Raw genomic sequence first — 23782 nt, forward strand, 5'->3', positions numbered from 1 at the left:
CCAGCAAATATGCGCGAAAAGCTGAAAACGATATTCTGCTTAATAGAGACATTAAGTTTATCAATGCAGAATGGGAAAAATGTGCAATGTCCTCTCCGGGATTCGAACTACAGGCCTTCCAAACAAGCGTCGCTTGTGCTCGCTTTTACACCCCAGCTATGACTGAAAATAAATAACCAAAACGTAAACTGGCTCCATATGACTACAAATGACAGGCATACACGTTACATATGGGGAAAGTCCCGAAAACGTCCATATAGCCAGCCAGCTCGCAGGAATCGAACCTCGGACCGAACTACAAGTACTCTGACTTTACCACTCGATCGCTGGTCGACCCTGCTGGAATGTGTATAGTGGCCTATTTTAAACAGTGACATATTTTAAATGATAGTGAAAATTCTAACTTATGTCAGTTCTAGACCAGTGCTACTGTTTCCCTTTGATATTCTGAATACGCTAAAATACCTTTGCATGGACACGGCACAACTTTATTTTTAGTCACATATACCCATGAATATAATAATTAAAATATTAAATTTTCTTCTTATGTAAAATAAAAATATAGAATTAAAAAAAAATCAAATCTTCATAAGTTTCATTTTCATTTTTATAGTCTCTTTAATTAGAGCAAAAATAATGTAGGAAAAAATAATGTAGGAAATAATGTAGGAAAAACAAGAAAAAAATAATGTAGGAAATTCTGCTTTTCAAAGCACAAAAATTATTTCTTCTAATCAGCATGATACTTAACATGAACAATTCACGCCTTTTGAAAGATAATTTGGTTAGAGTAGAGAGAAGGGTACCCCTTGCATTCTCGCGAAGTTGTTATTTCATTTATCGCCAAGTTGTTGTTTCATTCATGGTAGCCTGAGTAGTTGAATGTTATGGAAATCCTATTATGACGTAATCGATGCATGACTGCGGTAAATTCGTAACGGCTTCTGGTGTGTGTGTGTTGGTTAGGAAGTATTTTGCTTGTTTTGTGGTTTAGACGGTAAAATGGCTGAATGTGGTAAGATTCATTTGTAGTTTTTGTATGATTTGGAAAGAAAGGGGAAAAGAGCATGACTTGACTGGTGTGTAAATGAAGGTTTACTTAGTAGCTATTATTAGGTGTCCTGTTTGTAGGAAGAAAATGCGTATGGTCGAACGTCGGCAATGCGTGCGGTCGGAGCGTCGCTACGGAGGATATATTTGACTCCGTAGTGAGTGAATTTATATGAATATATGTGGCGACGCCAGTCTATATATTCTAGGTCAGATAATTTTAGAAAGTTTCTGGAAGTTAAGGACTTTTCTTTGACTTAAGAGGTGTGAATTCGTAAATAAGGTAAGTGAATATTTCCTTTGTGTAGTGCAAAGATGAATTTCCTTTTTTATGTTATTTCATTGCTTGATTTAAAAGGTAGTTTTATGAGATTATATAATTTGTTCACTGCTCCTCTCAATTTTTAAGTGAATATAGTTCGATGTGTACTTGGACAAAGTCACGGGGGTGAGCAAAGCCTAGTTTATGCAATTCTCTGATGTTTTAAGTAAAAATATGTCGACGTGTACATGGAGAAAGTCAAGGAAGCACGCATGCCATTTTTGTGCAATTTTGGGATTTTTTTTTAAAGTGAAAATAGGTCGATGTGTATATGGATAACAAGTTTCTGCAATTCTTTGTCTTGTAATTTTGGCTTTGTGTAGCGGCGAGTTTTTAAGCAAACGTAGCTACACAAGCCAAAATAACAAATCAAAGTATTGCACAAACTCGGTATCCATGTACCACCAAAAGTCGCCAAAAATTGCCAAGTTTCGCCGAGCGGTACCCGTAAATACACTTTTACCGATAATTTCATTTAATTTCTTTTAATTTGCTTTAACTTAGAAGCTCTGATTTCATCGTGCTTAAAACTCATCGAACTTCTAAAGCACAAACACAGATGCTCTTCTAAAACTCCATTATGGTGAGCAACTCCGAGAAAGTGAAAAAGTCGAAAAAATATTTTTAAAAAATGTAAAATATTTTATATAATACGATGGAAGTTTTAAACCCTTTATGCAGAAAATTGTTTTTAATTTTACCTGTGCTTCAAATTTACAATGCATTTAATTTAATCCTTAAGCAAGGAAATAAAACCATCAGCGTTCTGGCAGTCGAATATTTTAGTACCACCACTACCACGTATTTAGAAAACGTGAAAGAACGTCGACTCAGTAAATATGAATGAATAATGAATTTCATGCTTTGATCCCCACAAACAAAAAGACAAACCAAGCTAAATAAAATCATATAGAAAATACCTAACGCCTCTTAGTAGTTTCTTATAAAAACCAATTACATTTTAATATGTTCTTGTGTGTAAATTGTATGCTTTGTTTTCCTAGGAAATCCAGGCTGCTGTAATATACAACTTACTCAGTACTCAGATCATTTTATTTAATTCTCAGTACTGAAATAAATCTATGCATTAGTGAGCACATTAAGGTTATTTTTTAATTTAGCGTCATAAAAATTATAAATTCAGTATTCAATTTAAAACAGCTGTAACAAAATTAAAAATAAAACCTGTGCATTTACTATATTAAAATTTAAAACGTCATGCAGCAAATGTTTAATAAAATGTTCTTGACTACTGTTTACATTAAAGTAGAAGCTACGCGGCCAGCCTTCGTCTGGCTTTTAAACATACCGGAAAAATTTCTAAAGGGAACAAACACCAAACATTAAATTTAAAAACTGCACGGAATTTTACTCTGCAGAACAACTATAACAAAAAAACACACAAATTTCAATAAAAATGTATTACATATAATAAAACTACTATGAATCGTCCTTAATACAAATATTAATTATCCTAATAAATAAATTAACCAGCTTCCCGTTGCCTTCTCTCGACAAACGAGCAATAGTTAAGCGAAGATTAAATTTATAAACTGCGCAAAATTATCGCCCTCATTTTTCGGAGTGGCAACAGTGCTGATATCAGCAACAATGGCAGCAGTGATATATCAGCAACAAATGGCTGCTTGTCATTGTTGCTGATATAATGAGAAAGCGTTATCGATTTGACGTTATTTCATCAAAAAACATAAATTATTTCATCAAAAACCATAAATTAAGAAAATCTCATTCAAATTTTGAAAACATCGCTTCGAGGTGCACAGGCTCTTGTCTAGATGCACCCATGTACCAAATTTGGTATCCCGGGGTCTATAAGCTAATACCTTACGCTATTAGCTTACGCTATTAGCTTACGCTCAGCAAAAGCGAAAGACACACAAACAGACTCTTCCTTTTAAATTTATAGGTAGGTTACGTAAATACACAATTGCGACGATTTTTAAATTTGTGTGAGATCTACGTTTCAAATCTGTAGTAGTTTTTTTTTATCATTACTTGTTGTAGCACCTCACAGTATTATTAGAAACAATTTTTCTCTTTGTCCTCTAAAAATAAAATGTGTTTACTTAAAATTTCAGATATTAAAAGTACTTACCTGTTTCTCTTGTTTGTTCGGATGTATCGCTTTGTCTATTTATTAAATAGTCTATTTAGTCTGTGCCAGATCCCCTGGAAGCAATTTAGTTTCGATGATGATGAAGCGGAAGTTGTGGAAGGTGGTTTGATTGCTCGACGATTTTTTGTAAAGTCATAGCAAACTCTTCTTCTGCAACGTTTGCCTTCCATTCATATGTTATAATTTTGAACTAGCCAAATTACATCGGTCAGCTTTCCTTTCTGTAAGCTCTATAGGCTTTTACCCATTCAGTGAATTGGTTCTCCTTGTGGCAGAGAGTATTCGCGTTTAAAATAAGCAGGCGAAGATCACTTAATTTCCACTGGTTGCCAAGATGGGAGGTGGCGCATGCTCACTTACAGCGGAGACCACCTGATGCAAGCGCGTTTGGAAGAGAAGCCTTTGATTTCCGGAGAATTATAAACAATTTAAAATTCTAAGAAGTAGGTTATTGCATGGCTACCCTCAACGAGTGCATGCAATCGATTAACCAGTGTTGTGTCGATTAGCCGGTGTTATGTCCAAACTCGCAGTTAATAGAATGGCATTTAAAATAATTTATAATTTAACTAGTATAAAAACAATTTAGCAGCTTATTTGCATCTTTAAGCGCATTAATAAGCAGGTTGAATTTTACGCAGATGGAATACTAATGTAATTCAGTAGTGTAAAATAAATCAGCTTTCAAAACAAAAAGCGGGCTGTAAATAATAAAAGAATTAGCGTTATCAGAAATGAAGAAACTTAAGTGACATTAAAGAACAATATTTATAATCGAATCTGAGCAATGTTATGAATCTAAAGTCTCATAAAAGTAAAGTAAGATTTATTTTGGAGAAGTGTTTATCAAGCCGAATTATACTATCAGTATTATTACGGTTTTTGCACTGCTTTAGCTATTTTTAAATAGAATTAATTAAAATTGTTTTATATTAGTGCAATGCAGCACGAGACTTATTTGAAGAGAAAGCTACGACGGAAAAATTAAATATACAGGAGCACGACCATTTAATAAATAGAAATTTCATAATTATACGCTTTTGCTAATCGGGAAAAACAGAGAAAAGTACCAGGCTATGCTCTTGCTGATTAAAATGCTTATAAAAGCAGGATCAAAACCTCTCAAATCCGAGTTTGTTTGGAAAACTGTTGTTGTTTACTGTAGCGAATTCGTGGTGAAATCGGATTAGCTTTCTCTGTTTTGAAATAAGTTCTGTTGAACGTTATAGCAGTTTAAAAAATAATTACTGCGAGATATTGCACTATTGTATGAATATTTGAAGAAATTTAATCATTTTGTTTCATTTGTTGTGATAATAATAAATTTTATTCACTTTTCAGTGGACCTTCTGCATTTAATTTATAATGAATTCGTACGCACATACTGCAGACCAAAAATATATATCACAAACCTTTATTGTAAAACAAAGCTCTCCATGAATCCAAGAATTCCAAAAGAAAAGTGCACAAGAAAATAATACTGACAATAATATTATTGTCTTACACACTTTTATTTTTGAATTTTTGGATTCATGGAGAGCGTTTTTTGCAATAAAGGTTTATGATAGTTATTTTTGGTCTGCAGTAAACTAACTTAACAAAGCCTATTGGGGGCAAAGCCAAGATAATCATTAACTTAGTTGATTATACTCTTCTTAACTAAGGTTTTTTTAAATTTGCCGTGAATACTTTTTTGTTTAACGCTAAAGGTTTGGGATAGTACTTTTGGTCTGTAGTATACCAATTTAACCAAAATTTCATATTTAAGTTACAGTTACTTCTAGCGTATCCATTAGGAAAATTTAATTAAGTTCGATAAGCGATAGGGCCTTCGGCCCAGGACCATGGTGTGTACACCATTCCCCGCATTAGACCTAAACTTGGGTGATTCTTCTGTTCTTAACTGAGGTGTTTTATTTATTTATATTTTTAATTTTCCATGAATGTTTTTAACTGTCTTAAGATTTCTGATAGTAATTTTGGTATGCAGTATACTAACTTAACAAACTTTTTTTTCCAATCGAGGTTCAAAAATGCAAATATTTCCCTTAGAACGATATCGTTTAGTTACATTTCGCTAATTTTCATAAATTCTTTTTTCTACTTATACTTAGATTTAGATAGTTCGGATATGTATATAATCAAAAGAAATGCAAATATGTAGTAAATGTTAAATGATTTCGTATGACTGTTGCTATGAGGCGGACAAGACAGATGAATATCCAAAGTTGTTGCTGCATGACGCATTTCAAAAATGTACTCAATAGGTTTGCATGAATGTGAGCATACTGTGTTGAATACATCGAGCCTATGGAAATTAAATTCACGGTGAAGGGGAAGAAAGGGAGATACACATTATTATTTCTCCCTTGTTGTTTCTTAAATGCTGGTATAAATCATGTGCAAATTACAGTAAATTTAAATTAGCATTCTTTTTCTTGAAGTATTATTGTTTTTCAGGATAACTGTAAAAGAGTTTAAGCTGCTAGTGTTTGGGTTAACTTTTTCCGTTGTTTATACTTTAAGCATATCATGCACCAAAAGGTGTGGAAAATTAATATCCTCCGTTTTGCTGGGCCGACTGACGAAATCTTTTTCATTCTCTTAGAGTGCATATTTACACATAGCGTTGCTCTATTTAAAATTTGATTGCGTTGAATGTTGCTCCATAATTAGTAGGAAACTTTCAGCAGATGAAGATTAAATCTTCATTTTTACTACAGTAAACATGTTACGGCCATAAATAACTTAGCGCATTACTTGTACCCGTTTCAAAATGTTTACATTTTTGATAGCTTTGCAGTTAGATGAGAGCAGCAAGCAGTATTTCAGCTAGGCCGAAGCGTTGAAAGCATGTAAATTGGGTTCAGGACGAAATCTTAGATCAGAGCGAGTTAGTTTCAGTTCTCCAATCATCTGAGTGGAAAATTAATACTTCTGTAAAATTGGTTTGAGCTGTTTGAGTTGCATTTACATAAAAAGCGTTATATAAGAGTCATGTGACATGCATTAGTCTCGAAATGACGCAGTGTATAAAAAGATTACTATTTTTTAACTGATAGGAGAAATATCGAATTAAGCATTAAGGAACTATATATATATATATATATATATATATATATACCGGGTGGCCATAATTAAACTGACAGTGCTCACAGTGTTCTGTAGCGCGATATATTTGCGAGAATGACGCCACATTTTGTAGGAAGATTAAACAAGACGGGGGACGAAGGATTCCGCGAAAAAAAAATAGTTCCAAAAGTCACCGCTAGGGGAATATTTGGCGCTGTGTAATAGAAATTGTGTGTTAACAAATGCAAATTAATACGGAATAAAATTACCTTTTATTATGGATATGCCTTATGGAATATGGATATGCCTTACAGTACGGTATGGAAAATCTTACGAAAGATTATCAACTTCTATCCGTACAAGATCAGCCGTGTACAAGAGTTACTGTACCCCGATCATGATAAGCGATTGACTTTTGCTCTCACCTTTCTTGCCAGAATGGAGGTGAATGATGCCTGGCCTTGGAAAATCTTATGGGGAGACAAGGCCTACTTTTACCTGAATGGAACTGTGAATACCCAGAACTGCCGAATTAGGGATGACAAATCACCACATGATGCAGTCACAGCAATTCCCTTAGATTCACCAAAGGTAACTGTTTAGTGTGGGTTCACAGCGGAATTTATCGTAGGTCCATTCTTCTATGAGAACTTTACCCGGCAGGACCGAAAACCTGTTCTGTTACCGGAGAGAAATATCGCCACATGTTGAACAGCTTTGTCATTCCGGCACTTCAGCAAAGACAATGCCTGGGGGAAATCATTTTCATGCACGATGGAGCCCCTCCACACGTTGCTGTAGGGCTGCAACAGATTTTGCTGTAGGGCTACGACAGAAATTCACAACAGAAAGAGTCATTAGCCGCTACTTTCCAACGTCATGGCCACCTCGGTCGCCTGATCTTACCCCATGGGACTTCTGGCTATGGGGTTACCTTAAGTCCAAGGTCTATCAAGGAGTGGTCCAGGACCTGGATACGTTGAAGAATAATATATCACGGACTGTACGGGAGATTCCTGCAGACATGTTACTTTCTGCTGTTGTGCATACTGTGCACAGAATGCAATATGCTGTCCACAAAAACGGCAGCCACATTGAGCCTCATTTGAATGCAAAATAAAAGGTAATTTTCGTATTGATTTGCATTTGTTAAGACTCTATTTTCTATTACACAGCGCCAAATATTCCCCTAGCGGTGACTTTTGGAACTAATTTTTTTCTTCACGGAATCCTTCATCCCCCCATCTTGTTTAATCTTCCTACAAAATGTTGCGTCATTTTTGCAAATAGATCGCGCTACAGAATGCTGTGAGCACTGTCAGTTTAATTATGGCCACCCGTTTTATATATATATATATATATATTGTTTTATGAGAAACCAATAGTAAAGTTAAATAAAATAATAAAAAAATAAAAAATTTAAATTAAATAATTCCCTTGCGCCATTGCTGCAAGGAATGAAATTAGAATTTAACAAAAATTCTCTATTATATAAAGCTAATTTAAAATTTATATTATGAAAATTCAATTGTATACAAATAAAAGATTAATTTTGCTGCGAATTATTTTGAAATATCATTCAAATTCAGAAAGCATACATAAATTAAGTGCAAGTACCTAAAAACATGAAAAATATTTAATAATCCAAAAATTAATCACCCCTTCACCGAAAAAAATTAAAACTAAATAAGTACAGAAAGTGAATAATTGCTGAGCAGGCAGGAGACAGATTTTTCCAAGGGGAAGTTGCCTCCAAACCTAACTCTTCAGTTAATAAATTCGTGTTTTGTCATCCTTATAAGAATAGGTAAATTATTCAGAACTAAAAGTAAAACTAAAAGAGAATTGATTAAGTAAGAAAATTAACTATAAAAGAATTTAGAGAAATTAAGTAAGCAAATCTACTAGAAACTAAATTTTTTAATTAAAAGCACATTGCAAATTGCTAATGTTTTAACATTTATGTTATAAAGATTTATTTACACAAAAAACCCTATTTTCGGCTCTTAGAAATAATTTCTTGGTTTAAAAAGTTAAAGCAAAAGGAAGACACATTTTAAGTTCACTGGCCCCCTATTATTAGCACAGTTTTCCAACACTAAAATTATATTTAGCAATTTCGTAGCCTATTTCCTTGCGTACACTTCCTGATTTTTAACTAATTTTATCGTTCGAAAATTCAGAGGGAAAAATCATATGAGTAATTTAATTTCCGAAGAAGCGGTTACGATAACAACATAAGAAATAACCGTCATGGATAAACTACTTCTGACTATCACAATATTTTTTCTTTAAAAGAAATTTATATTCCAATAAGAATGCATAATAATATTTACATCATAATATCTGACAATAATTTAGCAATGTTCGGCTAAATTACTTTGTAAAGCCCCATGAGCACCTCACATGAGCTTTAACCATAGTTAATAAGAGGGACATCAGCGGAACGAAAGAGAAGAGGGACCAAAAATGACCCGGAATTTCAAAGATCAAACCCATCAGTATTAAATAAGGCTACAATGATTTGGAACGTAAATAACAGAAGTAAGGTAAAATCACATGTTTGGAAAGTTTCTAAAGTCCGAGAACACCTGCCACTCCTGAGCATTTTAAAGAAGTATGTGCACAAAATACGTTTAAAATAACAAATAAAAGTAAAAATAAAATCGATGAAGAAAATATATACTTCGCCCTAGTAGACTATGCCTCACAGAGGAAAACTATGTACTGCAGAGAAGGAAGGGGAATATTATGCGAATATTTATAAAAATTTTTATAACCTAGCGCTAAGTAGGTGAGAAAAGAAAGGGTACTCAAAAATTACAAAATTGTGTTGAAATTTAAAACATTAGTAATGCAATCAGTAGGAAATCTTAACATACCATTTATATGATGAATCATTCTGCTTTTGTGCTTCTTCAGTCAGCCCAACATCAAGCATGCACACAACTTCACGCCGGAAAGTTTACCGGAAAGGGAAAACTGGATGATCACTTTTACTAACCGCACATTTCTTCTCACCGCTTTTTCTCTTGCGTGAAATCCGTTGTTTATGCACATCTTATAGGTAGATTGAATGTCCTCGTACGTAAAAGAAAATGAATGTGGATAATAATATAAGAAACCGTTTAGCTCAATTGAAATTTTTAAATATCTCTAAAGAGTATATTTAGGGGTTAAATTACTTATTTTATTCATTCGAGAGCAGAAAAGAAACTAAAATCAATGAAGTATTATCTAAAAATATAATTTTCCACATCACATGGAATTTGGAACTGAAGTCAAAGTTTTCTGATTTACGGGAGTCTCAGTTAGCAAAGTGCTTCGTCTGTTACCAGGTCACCAGGGTTTGCTATGACTGCCTGTTCGGCTCTTCGATGCTTCGCATATATATATATATGTAAAGTATAACAAAATATGATAGCTGTTTAAAAAAAAATAATAATTGGCGACCTCAAAATTAACATTCTAAATTTGGTAATCTGCCCCTAAATTCACCTCTTCTCACAGGTTCCAGATTTTTCTAACTTACGTAACGTTTTAATGCAGATATCTTTTGTCCGATCAAAATTAATTGTAAACCAGAATTCTGAACTGAAACTTTCCCACTCTCAACTTTCTTCCTCTGAAAGTACTTTAACTTTTCCCCTTTTTCGCATAGCTCTCCTGCTGGCAAGAAGCTTTTAAACCATGCTGATCCTGCTTACGTACTTAAGATGACGTTCTAATTCAAAATGCAGTTTATGTATTCAAATATAATTAGGAAACATCTTGCCTGAAAAAGGATGACTTTATATGCGTAAAAAAATAAAGATTGCGATTTTTCAAGATAAGTTGTACTAAATTGCGTCCTTCCACTCTGCCACCTTCAAGCCACTGCAGTCATGTACGCAATATCGAAAGCTTTTAAAAGTTCCACTGTTTATATCTAAGCATTTTAAAATCATTACATATATATATATATATATATATATATTTAATTGAAACAATAGCAATAATAGCAAAGAAAAGACGGAGCACTGTTGATGCGTAATACCCAGATAAGATAGATAGTCGATCCATATTGAAGGGGAAGAATTCTGATTGCGGCGTATGTTAATATGTGTTGACTTCGTTAGTATCTAAAAAACTTAACAGTCGAGGCAGTTTTAATTTCATTTTTATTCGCAATTGATATTTGTGGCCACTTGGCACTCGAGTTGTGCTTATTCAAGAACATTTACATTTTTGATATTATTTGAATAGCAAGCAGCATAGAGAAATTACGTCCAAGCAAATCAGAGACAGAAGCTGAATTGCGTAGTTATACAAGATGGAAGCACGCGAAGAGAAAAAGTTTTGGTTTGAGAAGGTCATTTCAGTTCCCAATTATTACGTTATCAGAGTTGCGCAGGCCAAAGAATGATCTAGAAATGAAGCAATTAAGAGAAGTTATTGCGATTTTTAAAACAGAGAGGGAGAATTAAAGTTTTTCCGCTAGTTTAAATTATAATTTTGATTCACATATTTTTTACCTTACATATATATATGTAGGATAAATATATATATATATGTAGGATAAATATATATATATATATATATATGTAGGATAAATATATATATATATATATATATGTAGGATAAATATATATATATATATATATATGTCGGAAGCATACTCGTTGACACCCATTGCAAGCTGCGACGTCCTCTACCGCAGCACAGCATTGCGCAGAGCAGTCAAGATAACGCTCAGAGCGCGTGCAGCTGCAGCCAGAGTGACGTCAGCACGCGTGGATCGACGCATCCGCCGACAAGCTGTGGTGGTCCCCCAAGTCACTTGTACCTCGATTCTGCAGCATGTGCAAGATACCCTGGATGTTCCGGTGTCGACCAGAACGCTTACCCGTCGACTGGTTGAACGTGGCCTGCACTCACGGCGTCCGTTAAGAAGACTGCCATTGACCCCACAGCATAGACGCCAACGTACAGAATGGTGCCGGACTGGAGCGATGTGGATGACAGAATGGCGAAACGTCGTGTTCTCAGATGAGTCACACTTCTGTTTATCCAGTGACAGTCTCCGCATACGTGTGTGGCGTTGATGTGGAGACAGATCTAATCCGGCAGTAACTGTGGAACGCCCCAGCGCGCGACAACGTGGCATAATGGTTTGGGGATAACACCCGACCACACAGTGCTCGCATCTGCCAACCTGCTCAGCAAGGTATTCAGATGCTTCCCTGGCCACCGTACTCTCCTGACCTGTCACCAATCGAACATGTGTGGGATGTGATTGGACGCCGTTTGCAGACTCTGACCCTGCCTCGTTCAGAAGACGAACCTAGGCAAATGGTTTAAAGGGAATGGGGAGCCATCCCTGATGACACCATCCGCACTCTTATTGACTCAATGCCTAGACGTGTTTCTTCACGCATCGCTGTCCGCCGTGGTCCTATATCCTACTGAGCCGACGCTGTTCTCGCCCTGACTATCAATCTGACTATAATTTTGAATCGCCCTGACTATCATGACTCGTCAATCTGACTATCATTTTGAAATAAAGATCACTTATTGCTGCTTACTATCTCTGTCTTTTTCCTAAATTTCATCACTTTCTGACCTCTCTTTCTTGGTTTTGCATTTTCAATGTCGAGCAGCGTGTCTTGCTGCCCAACAGTTGCACGAACTGAAAAATGCCGTGTCAGTCAGCCCAACATCAAGCATGTTGGGCTGACTGTTCATTGCTTAACTGCGTAATGCCTGGCTGTTTTTGGATGACTATTACGAGGCTTTGGATTACCAGTTGAAGATGATGATCTCTGGGGAGAGTAAAAATCTTTCTTTTTAGTATGAAGTTAGTAGAAATTCCACAATTGGAAGCAGCTTTAAAAGTTCCGAAATCAAAAGTTTGCGCAAGCTTACTTTTAATACTGAAGGTGACAGAAATAACCGGAAAAGGTAACTTGAATTTTCTGGCTTTATATTGAAACCAGTTTCTCAAGAATTTAACAGGAAAATAGATACAGTAAAGTGTAGCTTTTATTTAAAAGAGTTAATTAAAGTTTGTAATGTACTATGCATTAATTCAGAGGGTTTGAAAACGGAAATAGTAACCCGAATTGTCTCTTTTCTGTGTGATTTGTCTGTATTACTTGAAAATATTTTGCATGAAGAGAATAGTGATATAGAAGACGAAACTGTCAATAGAATGTCTAAAGTAAGGCTTTTTTATGAGAATGAAATAGGCAATCCGGGTTTTAATGAGTCTCAAGTAAATAATTGTTTGCAGCTTCCAATTTAAGATTATTTTAAACCACATATTAGTTCTTAGGATAGGGAAATTATTGTTAATTGTTTTTCTGTAACGCATATGAAAATATTGATAAATGGTTTGATGAATTTGAAGATGTAATAAATTCTTTGAAATTGAGTGATTTGCATAAAGTAGTTTTTGATAACAGGTAAAGCAAAACTATTTGTCCAGAGTGAACCTAAAGTTAATGACTAGTGTAAATTAAAAAGCTTTTGAAATCTGAATTTGATAAAGCTTTTAATTCAGCTGGAATGCATGAAATGTTATGTAAGCATAAATTAATCCCTCATAAATATTTAGACGAATATTTTTGCATATTGATTAAATATGCCATAGATGGTATTCCAGATTCGGTGGTGAAGAAAGCAATACTCTATGGTTGCGAAACAATACCTGCATTTAATCAAAGGCTAAAAATATATGACAAAGTGAGAGCGGATAATGATAAGTTTAAAAACCATAAGTCGAAAGCAGACATACAAAATAAAGATAGGAGTAAGCTTGCGTCATCAAATCGGAATCAATCTAACGTAAATAAAGTGAAATGTTTTAACTGCGATAAACTGGGTCATAAATCATCTGAGTATAAAAACAAATCAAGTGAAATAAAATGTTTTAAATGTAAGAAGTTCAATCTACGAGTAAATTGGCTGACTGTCAAAACGAAATCCCCAAGAAGCAAACATCGTCATTTCAGAAAATTCCAGATAATGGTAGAATTATGAAAACTGTAGAAATAAATAATCATTTAATCGATAGTCTAGTTGACAATGGTTCAGATGTTACATTATGCAGTGTAGAATTACATAAGGAAATTGGTTCTCCGAAATTAAATTCTTAGTGATATAATGTTAATGGGCATTTAGGCAAAACGAATGTCTCCCATTGGCCTTTTTTATTTCTGAGATTTTAATTGATGGTTTTTCACTTCGCCCGAAAATTTATGTTGTTAAGTCATTATGGAATCAGATTGTGTTATGTTTCGATGCAATGAATCAGTTAAACTTCTCTTTCATTGAGAATGGCTTTTAAATAATCTCTCACCGGATTAAAAGTAATGTGAATTGGATATTGCTGCGTCTGTTCAGAACGCTTCTAGTAATGTTCGCTGTGTTATAGGAAATTTTAATATCGTGTGACATTAAAAAATGTTTAAGACCTTTCACAATCGTTTAGCGTGTCTCTTAATGTAAACAATGATATTTCTTTTAAAACTGAAAGCGGAAGTAACTTAACGAATTTAATTGCCTTTCTCATGTAGTGAATGCTATTTCTGTTAAACGAGATTGATTTAACGCATATTTCGAATGTCGAACATAAAGAAAGACTGTGCAGATTAATTAATTGGTACCAGCCTCTGAAAATTAAACAAACCTATTTCAAGATGCAAATAAATTTGCGCGATGAAATTCTGTCTGTCAAAATAGAATATATGTCAATACATGTATTTCGTGGAACAAAAAATTGTTGACGAGCAAATTAAGGAATGGTTGAAAGATGGTATAATAAAGGCCTAGTAATTATATTTATTCTGCACCTATAGTTCTGTATAACATATAAGACGTGTCTAAATGATTATGTATTGACTATCGGAAATTAAATAAGGAGATTATTAAAGACAAATTTCCAGTGCCTCTACTCCCAAAAATACTTTATCGGTTGGTACAAGCAAAGGTCTTTACCATACTAGATTTAAAAAATGGCTTTTCCGATTTAGATATTGATGACAATGCACAAAATACACCGCGTTCGTAACACATAATGATATTTATGAATTTCTAAATGCTCCTTTAGATTTATGTATTAGTCCAAATGTTTTCTAAAGGTATATTGATTCAGTGTTTCGAGACATGCTAAACGAAAGTGTACTAATTAAGTACATATACATGGATGACATAATCGTACCAGCTAAGGATAAAGTTGAATGTCTAAAGATATTAGAAAGAGTCTTCAAAATCGCTTCGGAATGCGGATTACAAATAAATTTTAGAAAGTGCCAGTTCTTAAAACGAAAAATTGAATATTTGGGACATGCAATTGAAAGCCGAACCATTCGATCGTCACTGTTCTAAAATTTTCCAAACTCTCCACAAACGCGTAACTCTAAACAAGTACAAAGTTTTTTTAGGACTAATGTGATACTTTCGTAAATTCATTTCTCACTATGCTAAAATAGCCAAACCTGTTAGTGAAACTTAAAAAAGGAACTGATTTTAAGTTCGATTTCGAACAACAAGAAGCTTTCTGTAGATTAAAAAAAATTCTTTCTCAAGCCCCTGTATTACATATATTTAGGCAATGATATCCATCAAAACTTCATACCGATGCTAGTAGCCAAGGCTTCGGTGCTGTACTACTTCAACTGTCTGACGATGGTAGTTATCACCCAATGAAGAGAGTAAGAAGAAAGAGGTAATCATGAGTATGAAGATTTCACTGCAGCAAGAGAAACTCTGCAGTTACGAATTAGAAGCCCATGTAGTTATAGAAGCTCTTACGAAGTTTAGAAACAATTTGTTAGGCTCTAAATTCAAAATTGTAACAGATTGCAGCGCTTATCAGTAAACTTTGGATCAGAAAGATTTAACTTCCAAGACTGCAAGACCTGCAATGTTTATTGAAGAATTCAATTACGAAATTATACATCGTTCGGGAAATGAAACATGCTGATGTTTTAAGTAGGAATGCTTTAACGTTGACATCAAACGGATCCGATGTAACTGAGAGGATTCAGTTAGCACAACAACAGAATGAAGAAGGGCATGGGAAATCGATCAAAAATTTAGACGAGAAAGCAGAATAAAAAGGATTCTTTCTGAGAAATGGTATTCTCTATATTAAGACCTTTTTGTACAGTTACCACCCCATTTTTTCTCAAAATACTGTGATTTACTGTTTATCCAAAATTTGATTTCTCTACCAAGAGTGCAATTTCTTGTTGCAAATCATATTTGTGTTGAACTTTAGAATCATTTTATGTCGCATTCATTAAGAAATTTATATGATATTAGAAAAACATAGAAACAAGAAATTTATATGATAGTGAACATATCATATAAATTTCTTGTTTCTATGTTCTTTCATTCTCAAATTAGACACAAAATTCATGCTTTTCCTTGACTTTTGGAGGGCAGTGTAGTTCGTTTAATGGATTGGATTATAAGATTTACAAATAATTGCCTTTGCAGAAAAGAAGAACGAACCGTAAAACTCACTTCTGAGTTTCAAAACGCAGAGCTGAAATTAGTTGAGATGATTCAGCAATAGCCATTCAAATAATTAAGAGGCTTACATACATATATGAAGATAAAATCCAAATAAAAATTGTCAGTATAGGATCCAAATAAAAATTGTCAGTAGAAAACACAAAAAAGACGAACAAGTAGTTCCAGTACCGACTTCATTTTTTCTGCAAGACATCAAGGGTTGGAATACGCTGGATGTTCATGCTGCCTATCATCAAAGCTTTAATTAAAGTATCAAATATAGAAAAAACTTGCAAAGAGATTGGAGAAATCGATATTCAGAAATGAATACCTAGGTTTTCGTATTCAAAGAGTAAGAAGTGTAAAAGAACTGTCAGAGATATGGTGCTAACTGGGACAGACAGCAGTGAAAGAATCAACTGGTCATTGGGACGAATAACAGTTTTTCTTCCTGGAATGGATGAACTCGTTCGAATTGCAAAAATAAAAGTCTCATTTGAAATTACTCCGCCCAATTCAACGTCTGTCTCCTTTAGAGGTTTCATACCCTAATAAAATACTAAAAGCAGAAATACTACACTACCCGACACTGATAGACCAAGAAGAAGTGGCCAGAAAGTGATGAAACTCGGCAAACGCAGAGAGACAGTAAAGAAAAATAGGTGAGCTTTATTTCGAAATGATATGCATAATACAGAGGGAGAGTAGCTTCGGTTCAGTAGGTTTTAGGACCACCTTGGACAGCGATATACGAAGCAACACTTCTAGGTACAGAGTCAAGGAGATTATGGATGCTGTCCTGAGGAATGGCTCTCCATTCCCTGTCAACCATTTGCTACAGTTCGTCTTCTGAACGCGGTAACAGCAGGACCTGCAAATGGCGTCCAATCACATTACAAATGTGTTCGATTTGTGAGCAATCAGGAGAGAACGGTGGCCAGGGAATCATCTGTACACCTTTCCAGTGAACGTTGGCTGATGCGAGCAGTGTGTGGTCGGGCAGCTCTAAAGGGCATTGTGCACTCCCTGAGGGTAGGGGAGTATCACCGGCAGCAGCACATCATTCACGCATCGTTGAGCCGTCATAGTTACCTGAATACCAGCTAGAGTTGACCTGCAATCATACGTAATTTTGGCCCAAACCATAATGCCGCTTTGTCGCGCAGTTTGACTCTTCAGAATTGCTGCTGGGATTGTGGCTGTCTCTATGTCGACGTCGCACACCTACGCGGCGACTATTACAGGACAAACAGAAGCATGACTCATCTGAAAACACGACCCTGTGCCATACCTTTGTCTACATCGCTCGAACCTGTCACCATTGACAATAGAATAATCACGAAATCTAAAATGAAAACTTCTACATCAGGTAGACAGGTAAAGGTTTTCAGACAAACTGGATTTGTAATTTGTTATTAAAATTTTTGTCATTTTTTCAAATATGTGTTACCACATATTGTTCTTTTGTATTCAGCACGATGAAGAAATATAATGTACAATGTTTTTATTGCAATGTGTAGAGACATTAGGTATTTTTAGAAGCAGACGAGGTGAAAAATAGCAAACGCCTTCGCCGGGAATCGAACCACGGACATCTGAAACACCGGCCCAGCGTGCAGAACCACTACACCACAAAGGCACGCTAGGAAAGAGGGAGAAAGACCTTATAAATGTATAATCAGAAGATAGGAGGATGTTCCCGTCAGTTGGTTAAATATTTAATTATTTTAATATAAGCACGTTAGCTATATGTAAATGCTAATGATATTTTATTAATATAATATGTGAGTGGCAACAATATTCAACTTAAGATTATTGTTGTTATAAAAAGAACTAATTTTGTTTAACTTTCCAGGAAAAATATGTACTGTAAATAAAAGTTCTTATAGATGTTTCGGAATCTTTGATGTGTAATGTTTCTTATTTAAAGAACTGCCTTCGTGGAGCCTGGATTTTAAAGTCAGATATCTTTGTAGCAAGCATTTCTGTGAATTTTCTTACTGCATCTTACAATAATAAATCATTATGGAAAGCGTAAGAACAAGCTTCACATTGAAATTCCTGCCAGAAAGGTAATTATTCGCAAATACGCGTCCAAATATTTATTTACTTACTGTATTATGATTCAGAGCGATGAACTTGTTAAAAACCATTTTGGATGATAATGTTTATTTTGTGAAGTAAATTAACATTCTAACATTGCTGAAATAGCAAAAGAAACAACGTTTCGTGAAATTTTGAAACATAAATTATTTAAAAAATGCTAGCTTGTGCTTATAGTTTATTTTTTGTAGCAGGCAACACTTTTTTATCTTATGATGAGCACCAGTTGCTAAAATTACAATTTATTATAAAATAAAAATGTATTAACGTGTGGGTGTAATTACTTTGGCATTATGCAATAGGGTAAGTTATCAGGTTCAATGTTTCTTCTAATCTTCTTCGGGAACATACAAGGACCTGACTAGGAACAGAGAGCTTACTAAAGCTATGTTCACTAATTGTAGTAAGTAGACAGGATACAGACGAAGGGTATGCAAACCCCTTTATTTTTCTTTATATACAATGACTTCCGTACTTCGGAATACAATGACCCTCCACTCGGGGTCTAACGCAAAAGATATCAAAATAAAACTAAACTCTAATTTAACTTTAGAATAATACACGTGGAAGATTGGCCTTATAATAACAGGAAGCGTATGTAGCACAGAGACTGTGAACACTACAATACGTTTAATTTATCAAGAGGATTTAAACCTCTGGCCTGGAAGGCAAATAGCAACTGCGTAACTTCTAAGGTAAGCGGCCTGCTTCGAACTCACTGCTTCCTCTCACTCTCGCTTGGCAAAAAGGCCACACTTAAATACTTGGCGTTCGCCAGACAAACTTTGCATAAAAACCTTCACGCTTATAATTCTGGCCGGAAGTAGAAAATAAGAAGTGATAGTAAAGATTTAAAATAAAATAAACGTTAGTAAAACTTAAGATCCTTACATACTTCCCGCCAGAGTTAATTAGTTTGAAACTGAGGTCTAAAACGACCTTGTTGAAAACTTTTAGCTCTAGAATCTAACGCGAGGCCAACCTTTTACAAAAAAATGCTTCGCTAGAAACTAGAAAATTTAAAAGAAAGAAATTTGTTACAATATCAGCTCCCAGGATATACAAGAATCTTTTTTTCATCTGTACTGCATCTAACCAGGAGCTTTATTCAATTCTGGCTCCTTCCAGAGATCTGGAAGGAAAACTAGTTTAATGAAATGTTACACAATGACATTGCAAATAACATATAGAATATACTTCTCTTAACCTTCTTATTTCATTCATGACTATTTTAATTATCTCTCCCCGTGCTCTCTGACATGTGTTGTAAAAGAACACCAAACACGAATGTGTTTCTGTCTACGTGTGCCACACTTCCTCCTACAATCAAAACACTAACGTGTTAAAATTCAACATAACGAGACCTCTTAACACACCCTACTTTCAACTCTAAACCCTGAGCTACTATTCTAAAAGTGGCTAACTCTAAAGTGTAGCGTCAGAGAGCCTAACTACATCATTCAACCTTTACCACATATTCGCCATGATTTAATCTTTACAGTCACACGAATAACAAATTTTTAACATTACTTTCACTTTTACCATATCACGGTATTTCTTAACATTTAAAATAACAGTTCACATGTATATAAGAACATATCAACATGCCGTTAATTTTACACATTTGAAAACATACATTAGTAGTACATTGTTAACTTCTATTCTTTTCAAAGCAAGTGCCAATTCTTTCTACATTGAAATAATACTACATTTCAAAAAGTCTTTCAGACTAAAACTTCTTTCTTGCTAGAATGTTTTAAATAAAATTTATACAATAACTTTTTGCAAGATTTAAGTCTTTACACAACGCTATTATACATCAACTTTAGTTTTACGCACGAGTAATTTAAAAACATAAGAAAATCGGTCACAACTCATTTCTCGCCCTTTTGGCGATAAAGGTAGACCTCGCATGAGGTAAAACTTCTTGAAATCTGCCACTTGCAGTAAGAATGAAAGATTAACTTAAGTTTGCAAAGTAACATAAAATTTTACTTATCTTTGTAATATTCGGACATCCTTTTCTGGGCCCAGTCTTTAAAGGTACTGCAGATATTAGCCTGGTTTATCCTCCTTCTTGTACGGGCTCGCCCTTCAGTGCTTTCCTCTGGAAGCTTCCGTTTTTCACCAGTACGGCCACCCTTGAACACCTTCCTTTTCTCCTCTGCTTGTGGTCTTGGCCGTTTAAAGGCACCTGGTCTTGGTGGAACCGGGAAACTTCTGTCGTGATCCTGCTTGGACCTCGTTGTTGGCCGTTCAAATTTTTCTTGTACTTTTTCCTCCGCAGCTGATGGCCCTTCCGCAGTTCGGCGACTTTTGCTCCGGAGAGTTCTGTCGGATGAGTCGATCTTCCGTTTTAAAGCCGGGTTATAGTTGCCGTCCTTTCTCCTGGTCCTCTTCACATACGTCGTCCTTCTCCCTTCTTCATTCTGGGGGTGTTCGTGAACTCTGTTTTCTGGACGGTGGAACGACTTCTTTTTCTTTTTACCTTCAATTTTTCCGCGGGGCAATTTTCTTTTCACTTGCTTCTGTCTCTCATTGGCTTGCCTTTGTACTTGTCCTTTTCCCACCTCTGGAACTTGTACCTGCGGTGTCTGCCGTGCCGGATCCTGCAAAAGATATGAAAAGATTTGCATTTTATTACGATCGAAGTAGGGCTTAATTTGATCAATATTTGCGGAACAGGTTTCACCATTTCTGGCCTTTAACACTACAACAGCGTGAGTTATTTTTTCTATAACATATGGTCCTTCAAATCGTGGAAAAATTTGGCAGTTTTATCTTCTGGTGCTGAAGAAAGTGAATGCTTAATTTTTAAAACTTCATCCCCTACTTTATAAGTTACTCCCCGTCGTTTCAAGTCATAATATAATTTCTGTTTTCTTTGTGCTACTTCCGTATTCTTTTTTGCTTCTTTTATTAGTTTTTCTATATCACCCATTTTAAATTCTGGGGCTCTTTGTTGCACATAAAATAGTTTATCTAACGGTGTTATAATCTTTCTGCCTAGAAATAACTCAGCAGGAGTTTTTCCCGTTGTATCATGTTTTGCGGTCCTAAGGGCGAAAGCAAATTCATTGACATAGTTATCCCAGCTTTTATGAAAATTTTTAACATAACTACGGATAAGTTTCACTATATTTCTGTTGACCCGTTCCGCTATATTTGATTGCGGCCGACACGGGACCATTTTTAAATGACGTATGCCCAGTTTTTGGCACATGTCTTCAAATATATTACTTACAAATTGAGGACCATTATCCGATATAACTTTTAGGGGCGCCCCGTATTTTAAAATATATTTATTTAAAATAGAATCAGTAACTAATTTCGCGGAGGCTCGTTTTAAGGGAACAATTTCGGTCCATTTACTAAAATGATCAACCATAACAAGGAGATAGCGACATTTATTTAACTGACTTTTTGGGAAAGGGCCCAATAAATCGATGCCAATTATTTCATTTGGAAATTTGGATTTAATACTATTTAGAAACCCGGCCGGGCGGAAATTAATATAATTAACGGCTCGACATGTTGGGCAGGACTGGACATACGCCCTTGTTAACTTTTGCAGTTCAGGAAAGTAGACTGCCTCGCGTACGCGTTGGATAGTTTTTCGAATACCAGCATGAGAAGCTAAAGGGCTGTCATGGAGCTCTTGCAGGATATTTAATCTAAGACTAGCTGGGATAACAGGTCAAAATTCGTTGTTGGAATTCGTAGTTTTGGTGTAGAATAATAGACCATCTATTAGTTCGTAATGGGCCGCCCTATTTCTTATCGCCACAATATCTTGGTGGCTAAAAGTTTCAGGATCCTTCAAATACTCATAAATACTTCCAAACTCAGGATCCTTACCCAGTTCTGTTATTACAGTTTCTCGGGAATTTATTGTACACGCTGTAAGCATTGCAACTTTTACGGTATTACCCTGTTCGTCTAATTTAATTCGTGATAGGGCATCTGCTACGATATTTTCCTTTCCGGGGGTATGCTTGATTACCAGATTATATTCTTGCAGCTTGAGTGCCCATCTTATTAACCTTGGGGATAAATTTTTCCCTGAGTACAATCTAGTTACCGCCGCATGATCAGAATATACTGTTATCGGCGCCTTTCCAAAATTGACTCGGAACTTTTGCACTGCTAACAGAACTGCAAGTGCCTCTCTCTCGGTCGCGGAATAGTTTCTTTGTGTTTGATTTAAAGTTCGGCTAAAAAATGCCACGGGCTGCTGATTTTGCGAAAGTACCGCTCCTACCGCATAATCCGAAGCATCCGCTGAAATTTCTAACTTTTCATCCTTTTCAGGAAATTTCAACACAGGGACTTGCGTTAATGCTTGTTTTAATTTTTCGAAAGCACTATTGGCTTCGGCCGTCCACGAGAATCTTGCCTTTTTCCTTTTTAATTTTAACAATAGCTCAGCGATAGCCGCAAAATCTTTTATAAAGGACCTATAATATGAACAAAGTCCTAGAAAAGAAGAGAGCTTCTTTGCCGTGTTTGGAGTCGGATACTTTTGTACAGCGATTATTTTTGATTCATCTGTCTCGATCCCTTTTTGCGATATTTTGTAACCTAAATATTATAATTCAGGGGCTGCAAATTTGCACTTTTCGACATTAACTTTTAGACCGGCCTCATTTAATAAAGAAAACACCTGTCTTAAATCCTGTATATGTTGGTCGAGATTATCACTAGTAATAATGATATCATCTAAATAGATAAATGTGGACTTTCCAAGAACAGGTCTTAACACAATGTCCATGCATCGCTGAAATGTTGCTGGGGCCCCAGAAAGGCCAAACGGCATACGCAAAAATGCATAAGTGCCAGACGTGGTTATAAAAGCAGTCTTAGTCACGTCCTCAGGCCTGACCCCTATTTGAAAATAACCATTCGTTAATTCTAAAGTCGTCATAAATTTGGTTGATTTTATGTTCCTTAAAATTTCTTCTATGATCGGTAACGGATATACCGGATATTTCGTTATGGAATTTAATTTACGGTAATCAATAGCGAATCTCCACCTTTTTGGATGCTCCAAAGGATAATCATTATTTTTCTTACATAAAACCACCGGGCTAGCATAACTACTTGAGATGGGCGTTATGATCTTTTTACGTAGCATATCGGTAATATGCCATTCTATAATTTTTTCCTTATTCTTATCATACCGGTATGGTTTTTGACGAACCGGCAATGCATCTCCGGTGTCAATACTATGGTTAGTAACCTGAGTAAATCCTGGAATATCACTAAATAAGGAAGCAAATTCACTTACCACTTGTCGGATTCTATCTTGCTCGTCATTAGGCAGGTGGTCAAGACTTAACCTTGGCGGTTCAACCTTTTCTACACGCACTGGTTTCATTGTCAGCCTAAGGGACGCTTCATTAAAATCCAGTGTAGCTTGTGCGTCTGAAAGAAAGTCTATTCCTAGGATTAAATGTGCTTGCAAATTCTTTACTATAAAAAACATCACCTTTACTTGTTCGTCCTTGATACGGATATATAAAGGTACTTTACCTACGCACTTACATTCTTTTCCTTGCGCCGCTAATACTGTCGTATTATCCGCATTATATATGCGG

At 35.4% G+C, this 23782-nt stretch overlaps 1 long non-coding RNA gene across 1 annotated transcript in view; it reads left to right on the plus strand.

The window, feature by feature from the left end:
- The first annotated feature begins 1038 nt into the window (after nucleotides 1–1038).
- The window catches only part of LOC146998354 (uncharacterized), a 168982-nt gene continuing 146238 nt past the window's right edge, over nucleotides 1039–23782 (plus strand). Inside the window, exon 1 of the long non-coding RNA XR_015039291.1 lies at nucleotides 1039–1333. This is a non-coding gene — a long non-coding RNA (uncharacterized LOC146998354). The remainder of the gene's footprint in view (nucleotides 1334–23782) is intronic.

This window comes from Stegodyphus dumicola, chromosome 2, assembly GCF_044657685.1.
Source record: "Stegodyphus dumicola isolate Sdum_Otavi_A_Nest chromosome 2, ASM4465768v1".
Classification (NCBI taxonomy): domain Eukaryota; kingdom Metazoa; phylum Arthropoda; class Arachnida; order Araneae; family Eresidae; genus Stegodyphus; species Stegodyphus dumicola.